Below are 16,502 nucleotides of genomic sequence, written 5' to 3'. Positions count from 1 at the left end.
GCCACTTGCAACTCCCATAGGCCATGGTTCACCAATCCCAGCCATTACGATTGTGAGAAACACTGGCTAAGATGATTGATTAGCTCAGTTAGGTAGAGTAGGGGCTAATAGTAACTTCCCTGGTCATGGTTTTGATCTGCAAACAGGCCACAGTTGATATTGGTTTTTGTTTTCCATAATAACAGCTTTCAAGTACTTGAAAGGGGTGACAATGCAGAGAGTGATTTCTTTTTCTCTCCTTAACCTCTGAGGATAGTACAAGAAGCAGTGGGCTTAAATTGCAACATGGGAGGTTCTGATTGGACATTAGGAAAAAAAACCCTCCTGTCAGGCCAATAAGCCCAAGAATAAATTGCCTAGGGAGATCTGTGGAATCTCCAAGTGGAGATATTTAAGAGGAGTTTGGACAAGCATCTGTCAGGGATGATCTAGATGGTGTTTGGTCCTGCCATGAGTGTAGGGGACTGGACTTGATGATCCCTTCCAGTTTTAGTGGTTTAAGATTTTATGATATCATAAAAGGGGATGTCATAACATTACATATTATGGTGCTTCATAAATTTCACTCCATATTATTGACCAGCTAGTTATTCATTTTCAAATGATATCTTTATTGAAAATATGCCTGGTAAGGTAACTACAGTAGTGTGTATGGTGTGAATACAGGGTTGATTTCAGTCACAATCACTCAATCCATTCCCTGGAAATACTCATATTACACATCCCCGTGTGGAGTAGTAAAGATTTTGAAACATTTCTCTTTTTTCTAGTCCATCAGGGGATTTAGAGTCCTTCAGAGTTAATTCCATTCTCTAGTATTGAGTTTCCGATCAAAGGAAATATTTAATGAGAGGAGAGTGATAGTTAGAACTCAAACAATATAAAAACATACTCTACATCCTTCAGAGGGACCATGTAGAATGTTACCTTTGATTATGAACAAAAGATACCAGTAAAACAGAACATGATCAGACATCAGTAGCCACTGAATTTTTATACCAAAAAATCCTGTGTCAATGATCTAGTGTGTTGATATTGCCTCTAAATAAGCATGCCAATTTGATTTTAGAGAGAAAATTATGAAGAGATATCCAATCTTGGATGGAATACTTGAGATAAATTTTTTATAAGCTTGAAAGTTTGTCATTTTCACCAAAGTTACTCAAATATATTAATTCACCAAATATGTCTCTCTATATAATACATAAAGCTTTCATTTTAATGAAGTGAAAGTAATGTGCTTTAAGCAGTATTCACTCTAAATGTGCCAAGATATTATTCCTGTGCATTTCATTTAAATATACATACACATAAATAAATGTTCCAGGCTGAAATTTGGAATCAAACTCCAAGTAAATTTGGAAAGTAGACTTCAGTAGTGTCCAATAAAACACAAATAAGTTTTGCCCTCTGTAAAATAAATTTCTAAACACATAGGTATTTAGGTCCACAAACAGACTTTTTAGTTGTTTCTCAGATCACACACACACACACACACACACACACACACACACACTACCCAGTCAGACAAATGTAAGCTGAAGGTCATCAATCTGTAAGGTTATAGAAAATACATGTACTAGATCATATTGAGCTTGAAAAATACTACATGGTTAGACTTTAAAAACTGTGGAGACTTTTATATAGACTTTTGTATATTCAATCAGCACATTTCTGGAACTTGTGACCTTGTTTCTTCCCCAGCCAGAACTTAGTGTTCTGCCTAGTTCTGGGGCTTCATTGGCTAATTGTAAGCCCATTAAGCCAGTAGCAGTTGTAGAAAGCTTGGGTCCCACAGCTCTGGAAGACAGCCAGCTTGGGCTCATTAAACAGTTAGTCATCTCCTTAAACCCGTCTGAGATGTTATTGCTAGTCAGTTTCCCAGGAGTTGAGATCTGTAGAAAAACACTCAAAAGGAGAAAAATTTATTGAGAGAGATGTAGCCTGACTATCAGTACATCTCCATGTTCCACATCCCCTGGCCCCATTCTTTCAGACATAACGTTGGGTTATATGGAAATTAAGGGAAACAGAGGCTCAAGGGGGGGTATATCTCCTTAAATAATGTCACCATGCATGTTACAGAGTCTCCACTGAAGTTCAATTGGTTTCTGTAAGCTCTGATCTTTTAAGATGGTTTAGACTTTTATACAGTGGAGCGGTACATGCTAACAGCATAGAGCTATACACAACATATGTTGACAGAGCACCAACTGCAGGTGAGTAACTTCCCTATTTAAATATAACTACAGAAAAGTACACTGAAGTTTAGCAAGACCTTAAAGTAAGCATCAATGTAACATATCCATTTTAAGAACTGTTTAGACTTCAAAGCTGTGTAAAAATACCCTGACATTAAAATATGCATCTTAAAAAAATAACTGAGAGTAAAAGAAAGAATTTTATTTAGCGATCTGTTTTGCAAGTCTTCCACCTTGTTAGGAAAACTGCTGTACTGTAGCAAGATGTCAGTCTGATAAAGATATATTGGATTTCATTATAAATCTTGTCTCCAACCAACAGCACAAGGTGGGGAAGCTACAGCTGATAGATACATCTTCTCATATAAGAGGCACAGACAATTCAGAGAATAATATCTGGTGAAAGTGAACAGATATAATTAGACTATATTTACAATTTTCCAAACTTTGTTCTTTAACTTTTATGCAGTAACTATAAATCTGTTTTTTGCTTTTCTAAAACCTTAAAGATTTTTGGACACTCACCAACATTTAAACACCACACTTGTTCTGAACAGTAAGTACCAGGAAGCTGATTTAAAACCGCTTCAGGTAGCAAGTGCAGAGAACAATAAAAATCAGAGGTCATCATCACTGACCCTACTTCGCAAGTGCTGTCTCATATGAGTCTCACTGATTCATGTAGACTAGGCCATATGTAATTTGAGTTAATTCTGAGAGTATCAAATACTCCCATCAAATGTATTTTCACTAAGGATTTAAAGTAAATAATTCTATTTTGAAAAAAAAATGCCAATCATACTGTAGCAACCCTACAAAGTGCACAAATTGTAAAAAGTACTGAACACTTCCAAAGAGATTTCATAACTTGGATTGAAATCAGAAAACCAAATTCAGCTCTGTTAGTCCAAATTTACATCAGTAGATCAGGAAAATTTTTAGGTCTCAAAATGTAATTTTTAACAAGTGTTTCTCTAGTATGGTACCACAGGGGTCAGTTCATGGACATACAATGTTTTTATTAATGACTGGAAGACAACAAAATCATCACCTGTAAAATTTGCAGATGACACAAAAATTGGGGAAATGGCAAATAGTGAGGAGGACAGATCACTGATACAGAGTAGCATGGTAAGCTAGCAAGAAGCATATTGTATGTTTTTTAATATGGCTGAATGTAAAATATACATCTAAGTCACAACGAATGTAGGCCATATTTATAGGAGGGGGACTGTATCCTGTAAAGCGATGATTTCTGAAAAAGATTTGAGGGGACGGGGGTTTGTCATAGTTAATCATCTGAACATGAGCTCCCAATCTGATATTATGGCCAAAAAGGCTAACATGATTCTTGGGTACATAAACAGGAGAATCATGAATAGGAGTAGAGAGATTATTTTACCTCTGTATTTGGCACTGTTGTGTTTTCTGCTGGAGTCCTGTGATCTCTTCTTTTTTCTGCAATTCAAGAAGGAGGTTAATAAATTGGAAAATAGTTCAGAAATGAGCCATGAAAATAATTAAAGGACCAGAAAATGTACCTTATAGTGATTCAAGGAGATGAATCACTAATTTAATGAATAGAAGGTTAAGAGGAGAGTTAATTAATCTATGAGTATCTGCATAGGGAAAAATATCAAAGAAAGGTCTCTTCAGTTTAGCAAAGAGGAGTATAACATAATCCAGCGGCCAAAAGTTGATGGCAGACAAATTCAGACTGGAAAAATAGTACATTTGTAATGATTTAATTAATCATTGAAACAATTTATCAGGAGTCATGGTTAGGGCCTACTAAATGTATGGCCATGAAAAACATGGACTCAAACCTAGTCGCACACCATGTAATGGAGTCTTTTGTTTATTTTTACCCTATACTATACAGATTTTACAGGGGCAATCAACATTTCTCCAATTGGAGGTCCCAACCCAAAAGGTGATGGGGTGGTCTTAACAAATTATTGTAATGGGGTTGCAGGATTGCCACTCTTACTTCTGTGCTGCCTTCAGATCTGGGAGGCCACAAAGGAGATGGTGTCTCTGACCCAAAAAGGCTTCCCACCCTGCATTAAATCTTCATTGGGCTGTCTAAACATTAGAGAAAACAGTTTTATAACTAAAAAACTGGAGGAATTCTATATTCGATGTTGCCTTGCCAGTTAAAAGAGAGCTATTCACAGGTTTAAAACAGCAATGGCAACTAACAATCATAGAACAGAGTCACAGTATTTAAGGCCAGAAGGGACCACAAGATAATCGAGTCTGAATATTGGTATTTTGCAGGACCAGAAACACCAACCAACTTTCACGATCAGATAAATTGTAATGACAATGATTTGACCATATTTAAAATGCATAAATAGAATGTTGTAACAGACACTGACCTGTTGTCTACTGCAGTCTGATGGAAGTTAGATTTCTTGGCCTCTGAGTGAATAATTTTCTGTTTCTTGAGTAACCTAGGCAGGCACTTCTGCAGCACAATCAGAAAGATCCAGGAGCCAATTTAAGAGCTTACCAGCTGCAACAGGCTAATTTGCACTCCTGCAACCCATGAAGGACCTGCTAGAGTTAGTTTGAAAGGATTCCCACCAGGGATGACAAGCAGGTAGGGACTAGAAGTAAAGAGATGTGCTATAGAAGAGTAGAAAAGACTTGGTCAGGTACTAGGAAGAAGGTACTGGGAGGAGTTGGTTGGGGAAGTGGCTCAGGGAAAGGCGGCAGCACTGCTGCTGGAGGAAACAAGACCTGTTGCTGCTATCATTAGGATTACTGGGCTGGATCCCAGAGTAGAAGTTGGGCACAGGTTCCCCAATCCTCCCTGCAGCAACTACAGAGACTAACCCTGATACAGGAAGTTGGGACTAAAGAGGGATTTCACTCCAAGCTCGTTTGGCTAGCCTATGATGAAGGTGGCTCAGGAGTCTGCGATGCCTAATCTCCAGTGAAGGAGAGAGGTTATGTGAGGGATCAAAGCAAGCTTGTCATGCAGGAACAAGTCCCCTAAAAGTGCAAGAGCCCCCAAGACAAAGATAGAGATCTGCTACACACACACACACACACACACACACACACACATATATATATAGAATACATGCAGTCCAGACTAAGCATGTAAGTTATATGGTGGTAGGTGTAGTTGGTGCTTTTAAATAGACAGTTTAACAAAACTGAAAGCAATTATGAGCCAAATAAGCTGGAATGAAGAAATTTAATCAGAAAAATGTGAATAATTGGAATTGATTAAGAATACTTTACTAGCTGGGCAAAAAAAAAAAAAATACAATCAAGGAAGAAGGCTATTCTGGTTTAAAAAGGAGCAGAGCAGATCACTTGGGGGTAGGTGAAGGAAAAAAAGGACCTTCAAACCTTAGTTCCTGAGGAAGGATCTGAAGGAAGGTAGGATCTTTTCTGACAATAACTGCCTAAAGTTCCCTCCCAAGCATCCAGGAATTTTAAAGGAGCTGGCTAACGAACTCACCTGACAGTTTAATAATGATCTGTCAATACATTTTGTAATATCAGGGATCTCCAGAAGACAGGAGAGGAAGTTAGTGTTATGCTAATTTTCAAAATAGGTAAAAGAGTTGACCAAAGTAATTGTAGGGCTGCTACTTTGACACTGATCCCAGACAAAATAATGGAATGGCTGATATGGGACTTGATTAATAAAATACTAAAGGAGGTAACTTAATTGCAGCCAATCAATCTAGATTTATGAAATAAACCTTGGTATCTCTTTTGACATGTGTGATGGGGTGTCCACTCCCCACAGGACTAAGAGGGCTTCACATGGCCTAGTAGGTCAATTAATGCCAGAGGCTGCATTTGCAGGAAGAGACAGGGAGCAGACAACTAATGAAAGAAGGTTCATCTACAAAGGAATAGGTGTATCCCACATAAAGCCAGGCAAGGGGAACCAACAGAATTGCCAGGCCCCTGGGAAAGGCGAGAGAGGTGAGCGAGCTGGCTCTGTGCTCCTAGAAGGGAAAGGCTGCAGCTCTGGTGTTGGAGGAAACATGCACAAATAGATAGCTTACAGTATGTTTTGTAACAGTCACAACTCCTGCTTGAATTGTTCTTGCCCGGGGAGCAAGTTTTGCTGAGATCTGGACCTGAAGGGCAGACAGGATGGGATGAGGGGCTAGCTTCCCTCTGCCAGCCCTTCAGTGCCACCCAGAGTGCATCTGCTGGCCCTCCAGAAATAATTTAAAAGGCAAAGGGCTGCTGAAGCTCCGGGCCCTTTTGAGTCACTGGGCCCCAAGGCAATTGCTCCCTTTGTGTCCCCCCCCCTCCTTTCTCCTCAGTGGGCTTGAAACCAGGTAACTGGCAACAAAGAATGGGCTGCAAAGAATGGGTTGTCATTATTCTCTGGAAAGAGGGAGGAGTGTTTGGAGGCTGAAGATATGGGCAGCCTGCAGTCATTCCTTGGGCAGAGAGAGAAAGGTTTGGAAACAGTACACCCAGAGAGAAAAGGGGAACCAGAATGGTAGGAAACTGTCCTGGAAGGAGCAGTGCGGACTCAGAGTCAAGTGCAGAATTGTATGCTTTAGTGTCCCCAGACTGGAACACAGAGTAGAGGAGGGCCCAGGTTCCCCTACCAGCCAGTGGGGAGTGAATCGAAAGACTGTTTAGTACTCCTGAAGGGACCATACCCCTTTGCTCAGTGAGTCAGCTGGAGGGCTGAGTCACAAAGGGGATGGTTCATTACCTGGAGCAAGAGAGGAGCTGCAGACCAGATAGAGGGAGAGAGCTGGAATTCTGGCAAATCACACAAAGCAGGAGTTGGGCTTCAAGAGCGAATCTCTAGAGACCAGGAGAAGAGGCCAACACTGCTGTGAGTGGTGCTTCTCCTGACAATGAGATTATAAATTTAGTTGATGTAATATACATAGATTTCTGAAAGGCATTTAATCTAGTTACTACATGCCATTTTTATAAAAATTAGAAGAATATAAAATCAAAATTGGATTAAGAGCTTTGAACTCTGAGTAGAAAGTATTGACAGATTCAGGTCCAGATCTCTGCAAAACTTGCTCCCTGGGCAAGAACGATTCAGTCGGGGTTATGACACAGTGTTACAAAACATAGCTCTCTACTTGTACATGTGAAAATAGTTTTCCTTATCCATTACACATGGACTCCAAATGAGAGCATGTTAGGCTTTCAGAAGTTATGTACTGTTATTCTGTGGCTTGACACAGTTCACCTTTACAGATCACCCTGCAACTTTTAGATGACGGTACTCATTTAAAGTCTGCCAAGTAGAAGAAAAAGTAGAAGTAAAGTAGAAGAAAAAGAGTTCTATTGCTAAAATTCAAGCGTTATGTCACATTTGTGATCCCCTGTAAAAGTCAAAGTTATCAATGAGAATGACTACTATAATCTTACTATAAGGCAGAAAACAGAGACAAAATGGGCAGCTTATACAGAGAGTAAGTAAACCATTATATAAGGACCCAGATTTCTAGATGTCAAGACTTGCGTAGATGACCCCAATTTATTTTTCTGGACTGTATATATTTCCAAAGCCTTCCAGAGCTTAGAGTACGAGAGAATTTTTCTGTTCTAAAAATTCCCTACAGACAAGAAAGAAAGCAGTTTATCAAAAGAGAATGAGACCATCATACTAAAAGAAAAAAGTAATGCGTCCAGTAGCAGTCAGCAATGATATCTTTGGGCGCAACAGGAGAAATCTGGAGGAACTAAATTCATTACCATCAATAAGCAAGTACTTAAGCTGTATCACTATGGAAACAGTTTTAAATAAAGATAATCATAATGCCAGTAATAACATAAATTATATTAACTCTCATGATGGAGCATGAACTCCAGCAAGGGTCCTAATGGCCAGCAGATGAAGGTTCAAGAGTGAGAGCATAAATGTATTCCTGCCTCCATACCCCCAATGCTACATATTGGAATTTTTACATATGATACTTCATTTTCATATTGTTAATAGCAAAGTCAAACAATTATAGCATCATTATTTTTCCTTTAGACTGTGTCTGTCTCTATTTATTTATGTGGAGAACAGCTAGCAGACTGGGGTTCTGATTTTAAATTGGGCATTTAATTAATAATTAATCTTCATAGGAATGTCATCTAGGAAAACTGCAAAATCCCCCATTTTCCAAAATTCAAACCTTTAATAAAGAGTTCTTTGTTTCTACTCTCTCACAAAACTTTCCTCTAATTTAAAAATAAAACATTTTAAAGTTGTATGAATAAAATATTTAGCAATTCAATTCCTTTTTGAAGTTTAAATTAGATTTTTATTGCTCTTTCTGCAAACCCTGACCATGATTAATGAATCTGCTTCTTAAGAGCTATGTAGCTGGATTTCAACCACTACCTTTTCTTCCAACTAGTGTGTGAGCCACTAGTGTGTGCATGCGCGTGCGCACACGCACACACACACACACACACAGATTAAGAAACAAAAACACAGGAGCAGAAAGGAGAGAAAATTGAGAGAGATAAAATGACAAAATGTGGGGAAAGACTGAAATAACCAGATTGTTTATTGCCTTTAGGTTATTAATATGATAAATTGAATTTAAAAAAGGAATAGTTTATACAAGAGTTCAAACACAAGTCAAAAGGAAACGAGTGAGGACAGATTATTTTTCTATTGGGAACACAGAAAGGGCTAGTAAATAAAAGATGCAGCCTAATGGGATAGGCTCATCATAACTTTTTGTAGTTATAGGTATTGGCTCTTAGGGGATGTTTGTGGGCAAAACTCTACTGAAATCATTGAAATTGTGAATGTGCTCTATGTTTTTCAAAACACACTGCAACAAACAAATAAACAAACAAACATCCAGAAAAATAATTTTCGCTGCATTTGGGTATAGTTATTCTCAGGCTGTCTCTACACTACAGAGATCTTTTCAGAAAAATGGCTGTTTTTCTGAAAAAAATTAATTTAGGTCCAGACTGCAATTGCATTCTTTTTAAAAAAAATCGAAAGAACAGAGGGGTTTTTCCGACATTAGCAAACCACTTTCTACGAGGAAGAAGCCTTTTTCCAAAAGAGCTCTTTTGAAAAAAGGCGTGTCTAGATGGGGAAAAGGGAGTTCTTCCGAAAAAAGAGGAAAGAGGAGAAAGCACAGGTGCCCTGTTGGGTACTCCGTCCATACTAATCACAGCTTAAATGAGAGATAGCGTCCATTCAGTGTGGATGCTATCTTTCAAAAAAGCAGATCGCTTTTTTGATGCGCTTTGTCAGGGCGTATGCTCTCTTTCGGAAGATGTTTTTTCGGAAGATCTCTTCCGGAAATGCTTCTTCTGAAAGAAGCCTGGAGTCTAGACGTAGCTTCATTTAAAGCACCCATTTTTAAAATGCTGATGTTTGAGAATCATTGTTCATACAAAATCATCAAGAAATTATGATTTGAATGGTGTTATTCAAGAATATAGTGTTGCATTAAAATAACATAGCCAAACAAAGGAGCTTAATTCAATAATAACAACAGAGGTTAGGAACACTATGGATCGCTTTTCTTTGCATTACTCCTTTAGGTGCTATTAGCTGATGTACACAGTGTTGCTCAGATTGGTAACTCAAGTAATGTAGGGATTTGGGGTGAAAAAATTAAAAGGAAAATTTACATGTATATGCTTTATTAAAATGGTGGTATTTTTCAAAAATGAAGGAGAAAAAAGTTTGTGTTCATAAAAGAATGAAAGTGATTCAAACATTTGAGCTTCTTAGAAGAAAATACGGCAGGAGTGGAAGCTTTAGTGCAGGGGAATGGATGTGTTGGGGGGACTTAGGGTAAGGGTGGGGGTGCAGGAGTCATGGCAGAGATTGTAGGGGGGTTATGGTAGGGGATGGAGAGTTCTGGATTTGAGGCAGGAGGTGAGGCACTCAGGGCAAGAGATTGGATGTGTGGGCAGGATCCACGCAGGAGTGGGGGGTGCAGGTATGAGGGCAGGACTTGGGGGGGGTCTCTGGGCAAGGGGGCTGAGGGCAGGAGTGAGGGAAAGGTTGTGCTGCCTGGTATTGGTGTCTCTTCCATGGGGAGGGGTCAGCAGTTTCCAAGTTTCCCAGCACCTCCTCTGGCATGGGTGGGCCATGGTTTATAGCCCCCTGTCCCCAGCATCTCCTCCTTGGGAGTAGCAGTTTATGGCTCCTGGCTTTCTTCCACAGGGGGGAACAACAGTTTCTCTCCCCCTCCAACATCTCCTTGGGGAGATATGGTTCCAGAATTCTTGGCATTTCCTGGGATTGGAGGGAGCCACTGAGCCATGATTCTTGGTCCACCAACATTTTTGGGGGGTGGGATAGGGTCACTAGGCCATGGTTGGCAGTCCCTCCCCCACAGCCTGTCCTGGGTGCTGGGGAGGCCACTGTGCAGTGGTTCATGATCCCCTTCATGTGTCTTGGTGTTTGGTGTGACCAGGGCTGTATTGCTTAGCTCAGGAGGTGGTCTCAGGGGGTTCTCCCCACCCAGGTCTGGCACTGTGGCTGAGGGCTATGAGGGCAGGGGTTTGGAGCAGGGGAGCCACTTACTTGCTGTGGTGGCTGGCCATGTTGATCCCCATCCCCAGGTGGCCAATCTCCTGCTGATGTGTCTGCCCCCAGTGGTCACTCTGCAATATAGCTGTCCCCCATGCACACTGCCCCCAGTAGTCACTCTGCATATAGCTCTGCTTCTGTTCACCCTCTCTCCCTTTCCATATTCATATTAGGGTGTGTCTACACAGCACAGATATTTCAAAATAACTGGCATTATTTCAAAATAACAATGTGAGCATCTACACATGGATTCCATTACAGACAGTCCCCGAGTTAAGCGGATCCTACTTACATCGGATCCGCACTTACGAACGGGGCTTTCTTGCCCCGGAGCTCGCAGGCAGTGGGACCTCCCAGAGCGCAGCGGTCCCGCCACCTCGACCTCCGGGGCGGGAAAAGCTGCTCCGGGTGCCCCTGGTCTGCTGGGGACCATCTCCAGCAGACCAGGGACACCGGGAGCAAAGCCAGGGAGGCGGAGGGGTCCCGCGCCTCTGAGGCTTTGCTAGAGCAAAGCCTCAGAGGCGTGGCACCCCGCCACCGCTGCCGCTTTGTTTCCGGTGCCTTTAGTCTGCTGGGGACCATCTCCAGCAGACCAGGGACACCCGGAGCAAAGGCGGGGAGGCGGAAGGGTCCCGCACCTCTGAGGCTTTGCTCTGACAAAGCCGGGGAGGCACAGGACTCCGCTGCCGCTTTGCTCCCGGTGCCTCTGGTCTGCTGGGGACCGTCTCCAGCAGACCAGGGACACCTGGAGCAAAGCCGGGAGGCGGAGGGGTCCCGCCACCGCTGCGGCTTTGCTCCCCGTGTCCCTGGTCTGCTGGGGGGGGGGGCTCAGCTAGTGGCCCCCCCAGCAGACCAGGGACATGGGGAGCAAAGCCCCGGGCCTGTGGTAGAGCAGATGAGGCGCTGCCGGTTGGTCCCGCAGCACTGCTCCTTGGCACTACTGGACCAACCCAGCAGCACCCCAGCTGCTCTGCCCCAGGATTCCTGATTCAGCCGCTGCTGATCAGTTTCAGCAGCGGCTGAATCAGGACACCTGGGGCAGAGCAGCTGGGGTGCTGCTGGGTTGGTCCAGTAGTGCCGAGGAGCGGCGGCGCTACTGGACCAACCCAGCAGCACCCCAGCTGCTCTGCCCCAGGCGTCCCCAAGTCTGCCGCTGCTGAAACTGACCAGTGGCTGACTACAGGAAGCCCCTGCCCTGGGCTTTCTGGAATCAGCCGCTGATCAGTTTCAGCAGCAGCTGACTTGGGGATGCCTGGGGTTCTTAAATTGAATCTGTATGTAAGTCAGAACTGGCGTCCAGATTCAGCCGCTGTTGAAACTGATCAGTTTCAACAGCAACTGAATCTGGACACCAGTTCCGACTTACATACAGATTCAACTTAAGAACAAACCTACAGTCCCTATGTTGTACGTAACCCGGGGACTGCCTGTATTTTGAAATAAATTCAAAATAATGGATGGCTTATTCTGACTCCTGTAAACCTCATTCTGTGAGGAATAATGACTATTCTGAAATAGCTATTTCAAAATAGCTGTAGTGTGAATGCGCCACTGCTGCTATTCCAAAATAGCTCCTGCCCGGGGCCATTCAAACTAATTAGTCCCCAATGCCTCCTGGGACTCTAAATCGAGGTAGCATGTCCACATTAGGGAAGCCCTCTTTGAACTATCTTATTAGACTAGCTTATGCCTGCCTTGGACTAGCTCGTGCCTTCAAGAATAGTTCATTTTGAAATAAGTGTGCAGCGTAGACGTACCCCTAGTGAAAACATTCCCATTCTATGAATTTCCCATTTTCCTGGCATAAACCAACCCCGACCTTGCCTTAAGTTACGGGAAGAAGAAGCTGTATACCAAATGTGATGGTCCTAGCTCTTAGGCTATGTTTATACTCGCGGCTTCTTGCGTGAGTAATATGCAAATGAGGCTAAACGTGGAATACACCTATTACTTTTCAGGAAGAACGGCATTGCGCAAGAGGATTTTTCTTGCGCAAGAAGGGGCAGTGTAGACGCTTCTTCTTGCACAAAAGCCTCTTCTGAAAAAAATGGTGGCTCGTTAGATATGCAAATGAGGCTCGGCGATATTCCGCGTTTAGCCTCTTTTGCATATTACTCACGGAAGAAGCCGCGAGTGTAGACATAGCCTTACTGTTTTGGAGGAGTTCTTGAACAAATAGACTCACAGGCAGACAGACAGAAAGACAGACATGCACATTTCTAAAATATATAAATAGATTAGATTCTGACATCTATATGTTTTAGGTTGTTCTTTTTTTACTAGGATTTCCAGATATTTGGTACTGTACGAAGGATCCAAAATCAAAGTCACCTCTCTGTTAACATGTCCTCTTTTTTTTTCTTCCTTTTAATCTATTTACTTGGGTGAGGTTGGCAGAACGTCTGCTCTCTTCAGTGCAATTATATTATCACTGATACAACAGCCATATTGACAAATATTCACATAAGAACATTTTTGTGTGTTTTTCCTTTTTTATTGTAAGTGAAACAAACAAAAAACAAACATAAACAAAAGCAATTTTAATACACAGAAAGCCCTTAAAAATGAGGCTTCAACAAGTTGCATGAACAACTGGCAATTTAATCAATTTTGTACTCATCATCACTTTCTAGCTCTGGGAAGGGGTAATACTATGAAAATGACGGCTTTCACATGATCAGAAACAGGGTATAGTGGAAAATTGAAAAGAAAACTTGTTTTTGCAGTATTTAAGGTGAAATAAATTTGAATAAGCTGCTTTGCCATTTAAAACAGGAAAAAAATACTAGTCTTCTTCAGGTAAAATGTCATACAATGGACAGCTTGCTCTCCTTGATCTTGTTCTTCATTTATCTGAACAATGGGATACGTGTCCAAACTGATCCTCCAACATTTTAGATGTACCTGTCACTAAATGGTATTAGATATTTTAGTCTAGCATGGCCCCTGTTTCTGAAAGAATTGTGTAAGACTGCATAAAATGTGCTTAGGGAATTTTCACAGTCCATTAGGCTATATGCATATATATATATTTAAAAATGTGTTTGATTGGTTGATGTACTACATATTACTGCAAGATTAAAGGCACTTCTATACAGATGAAAAGGGGTGTCATCAATCCATTAAGGCAGGCAATCACAGTGTTACACAAATGGCAGGAAGAGGAATGAGGTGCCTTCAGAATGCATTATTTATCTTCGATGTTTCTTTCTGTCCTTTTTTTCCCAAGCATTTTTAAACCTCTAAAAAATTACTTTCACAGCAAAAACATGAAAGTGGCAATGTTTCCCTCTATTAAATATATGTTTCTGTCTATTTATTTCTTGGAATTGAAATGTCACTGTTGCAGACAATAAGGTACTAGGTACTGTATCCATTGTTCACAGGCTGCAAAACAGAAAGAATATATGTATGGATGCATTGATTACTAGAACAGTGTTGTTAAAACATTCTAACGGCCACTGAAGTTGAATGAGTTTTGTAAGAGTACAAATATACCTATTCTTTTAATGCAATGGGCTGTATGCCTAAATTAAATTATCTCATTTTCTGACTGGTGGAAGGAGGTGAGTGATAAAGGATTAAAGGAAATGGAAGTCTCTAGAAGCCTTACACGGATAGATAATATCTAACATTTGCCACTCACTTGCAATAAACATATACCCACATACGCCTTTTCTCAATTCTGGGAAATCTTTTGTCACTCTTACAGGGAGGATGAAGATGAAAATGAGACCATTAACTTCCTCATGCTGTCACTGCTGATTCCAGACTCAGTTCTGTTAGTTCTGTACCCATTTTATTTTGCTTGGGTCTTGCAAAAATTGTTGCTTGTATTTATTCTGTGGTCACGGGGGACAGGCTTTGGCCATGCCTATAGTTTTCATATCTCTTGACCAAGTCTACAATTTTTTAAATTTCTCCCAAACACAATGTGCAAATATAAGGCCATAATATTCTCTCAGATTTTCTACTCTTGCCTGTGCCCACAAATGAGTACTGGCATGAAAGATATCCTATTTCCCCCCTTAATGTGGCAATCGAAGAGATCCATAGAGAGGAATGTTACAATTCAGATTCACTTAAAAGGTTCCTTCAGAAAATTCTATAGTGGGAAGAGTAAGACAGATTCCCCATTCCAATGTAGGCAAAAGTTTAATTGTAGAATCCCAGAAAACTGAGTAAATCACAGGGAACTCATTGCAAGGCAGAACCCTGCACACAGAGACTCTCTTCTGCTTCTCCATTCCAATATCCAATTCTACCTTCTCTGGCTCTCTTCATCCCCTTATCAGTATAATTCCAGTGGACATGATTTGTGGCTCCATACAGATGGATCTGTGTGCTAAGCTCCACATTGCGGAAAGGGTTCTGTGGGAAAGTTGAAAATACCTCTAAATATTTTATCTTTCTGGCAGATTGTTTGAAAAGTCAGTGAGTATTTTCATGAGTCCCTTTCCCAGCACCACCCATTAAAGATTGTAGAGCTTCAGGAGAGAGACATCTATAAGGGAGACGAAAAGGGAGAATACCATGCCAGAGATGTAAGAGTTAGATACATGTGTGGAGTTCCCGTTGCATGTATATTTAGGGGCCATCATGTGACCCAGTATTCTGGATAATATTTAAAGAGGTATTCTAGAGTTACACTTTGTTTCCTGCATTCCTTTGTGGGACAAAACTCCCAAACAGATCAGTGGAATTTATATGTGCACTGGGCCAATAACAGCATTTTTAGATCCTCGTTTATGTTGAAATATGTGAAGAACAAAAAATAAAAATATAAGCATTTTTTGCACCTCTTTCTTCATCATCATTACATGACAATTTTGAAAGTTCCTTCATTTGGGGAGTCATCAAATTCTCTCTCTTTCTCTCTCCTTTGATTTAAGAAGAGGGGAGTTTATCAATAATTGCTATCTTTTGTTGAGCTCTGAGTAATTATTCAGAAATAATCTAATAGGCAGGCCTACATTTTGTCTTTTGACGTTCAGTGGAATTCAGTAATGATTTTGAATATTTACATTTGAACACTTTACAATGATGTTGTCAATTTGATTTTTAAGGTGACTACAGGGTTTTTTCGAAAAAAGTAGCCTTTTTTCGAAAAAACTTCCCCTGCATCTAGACTGCTGCCATGTTCTTTCGAAAGTAAATTGAAAGAACACAGCAGTTTTTTCGACTGTGGAAAACCTCGTTTTACGAGGAAGAACGCATTTTTTTGAAAGTGCTCTTTCGAAAAAAGGCGCTATGTAATGCAAACAGTGCTTTTTCAAAAGAGAGCATCCAGACTGCCTGGGTGCTCTCTTTCGAAAAAGCAGCTTGCTTTCTTGAAAGTACTGGTTGTAGTCTAGACGCTCTTTTTTGAAAGTTTCTTTTGAAAAAGCCTCTTTTGAAAGAGGCTTGCAGTCTAGACGTAGCCTAAGTTTCATTATTTTAAAATCCAATTTCAAATGAAGAACCATTACATAACATTCCCTGACTTAAAAAAAAATTGCAATGAGTTTTTTTCTTCTATTTTCCTCTTGAAGATCTTTATGAAGACCTTTTCAGCATAACAGAAACTAACAGAGCTGAAGGAAAGTTTCAATTTTGGGGATTTAAAAATAAAATTCTGTTGAGAAAACATAAATGAAATATTTCATTTTGAGTTCATTCAACTATTTCACTTAGTTGGGGTGGACTTGAATGTTTCAATGTGACTCAATTAAATAAAACATAATATTACATTTCTGTAATAGCATATAACCTTATATGAGTTATAGGAGTTAAAAGAG

At 40.7% G+C, this 16,502-nt stretch overlaps 1 long non-coding RNA gene across 4 annotated transcripts in view; it reads right to left on the bottom strand.

Annotated features, from left to right (window-relative positions):
* Positions 1 to 963: 963 nt before the first annotated feature.
* The window catches only part of LOC112544200 (uncharacterized), a 35,269-nt gene continuing 19,730 nt past the window's right edge, over positions 964 to 16,502 (bottom strand). For all 4 annotated transcript variants that reach the window (XR_012901523.1, XR_012901524.1, XR_012901525.1 and 1 more), the window contains exons 3-5: positions 4,583 to 4,671; positions 3,604 to 3,659; positions 964 to 1,895 (exon numbers count right to left, since the gene is read on the bottom strand). This is a non-coding gene — a long non-coding RNA (uncharacterized LOC112544200). The remainder of the gene's footprint in view (positions 1,896 to 3,603; positions 3,660 to 4,582; positions 4,672 to 16,502) is intronic.

The sequence above is a fragment of the Pelodiscus sinensis genome, chromosome 1 (genome assembly GCF_049634645.1).
Source record: "Pelodiscus sinensis isolate JC-2024 chromosome 1, ASM4963464v1, whole genome shotgun sequence".
Lineage (NCBI taxonomy): Eukaryota > Metazoa > Chordata > Testudines > Trionychidae > Pelodiscus > Pelodiscus sinensis.
This window is presented reverse-complemented; position numbering and strand designations above follow the sequence as displayed.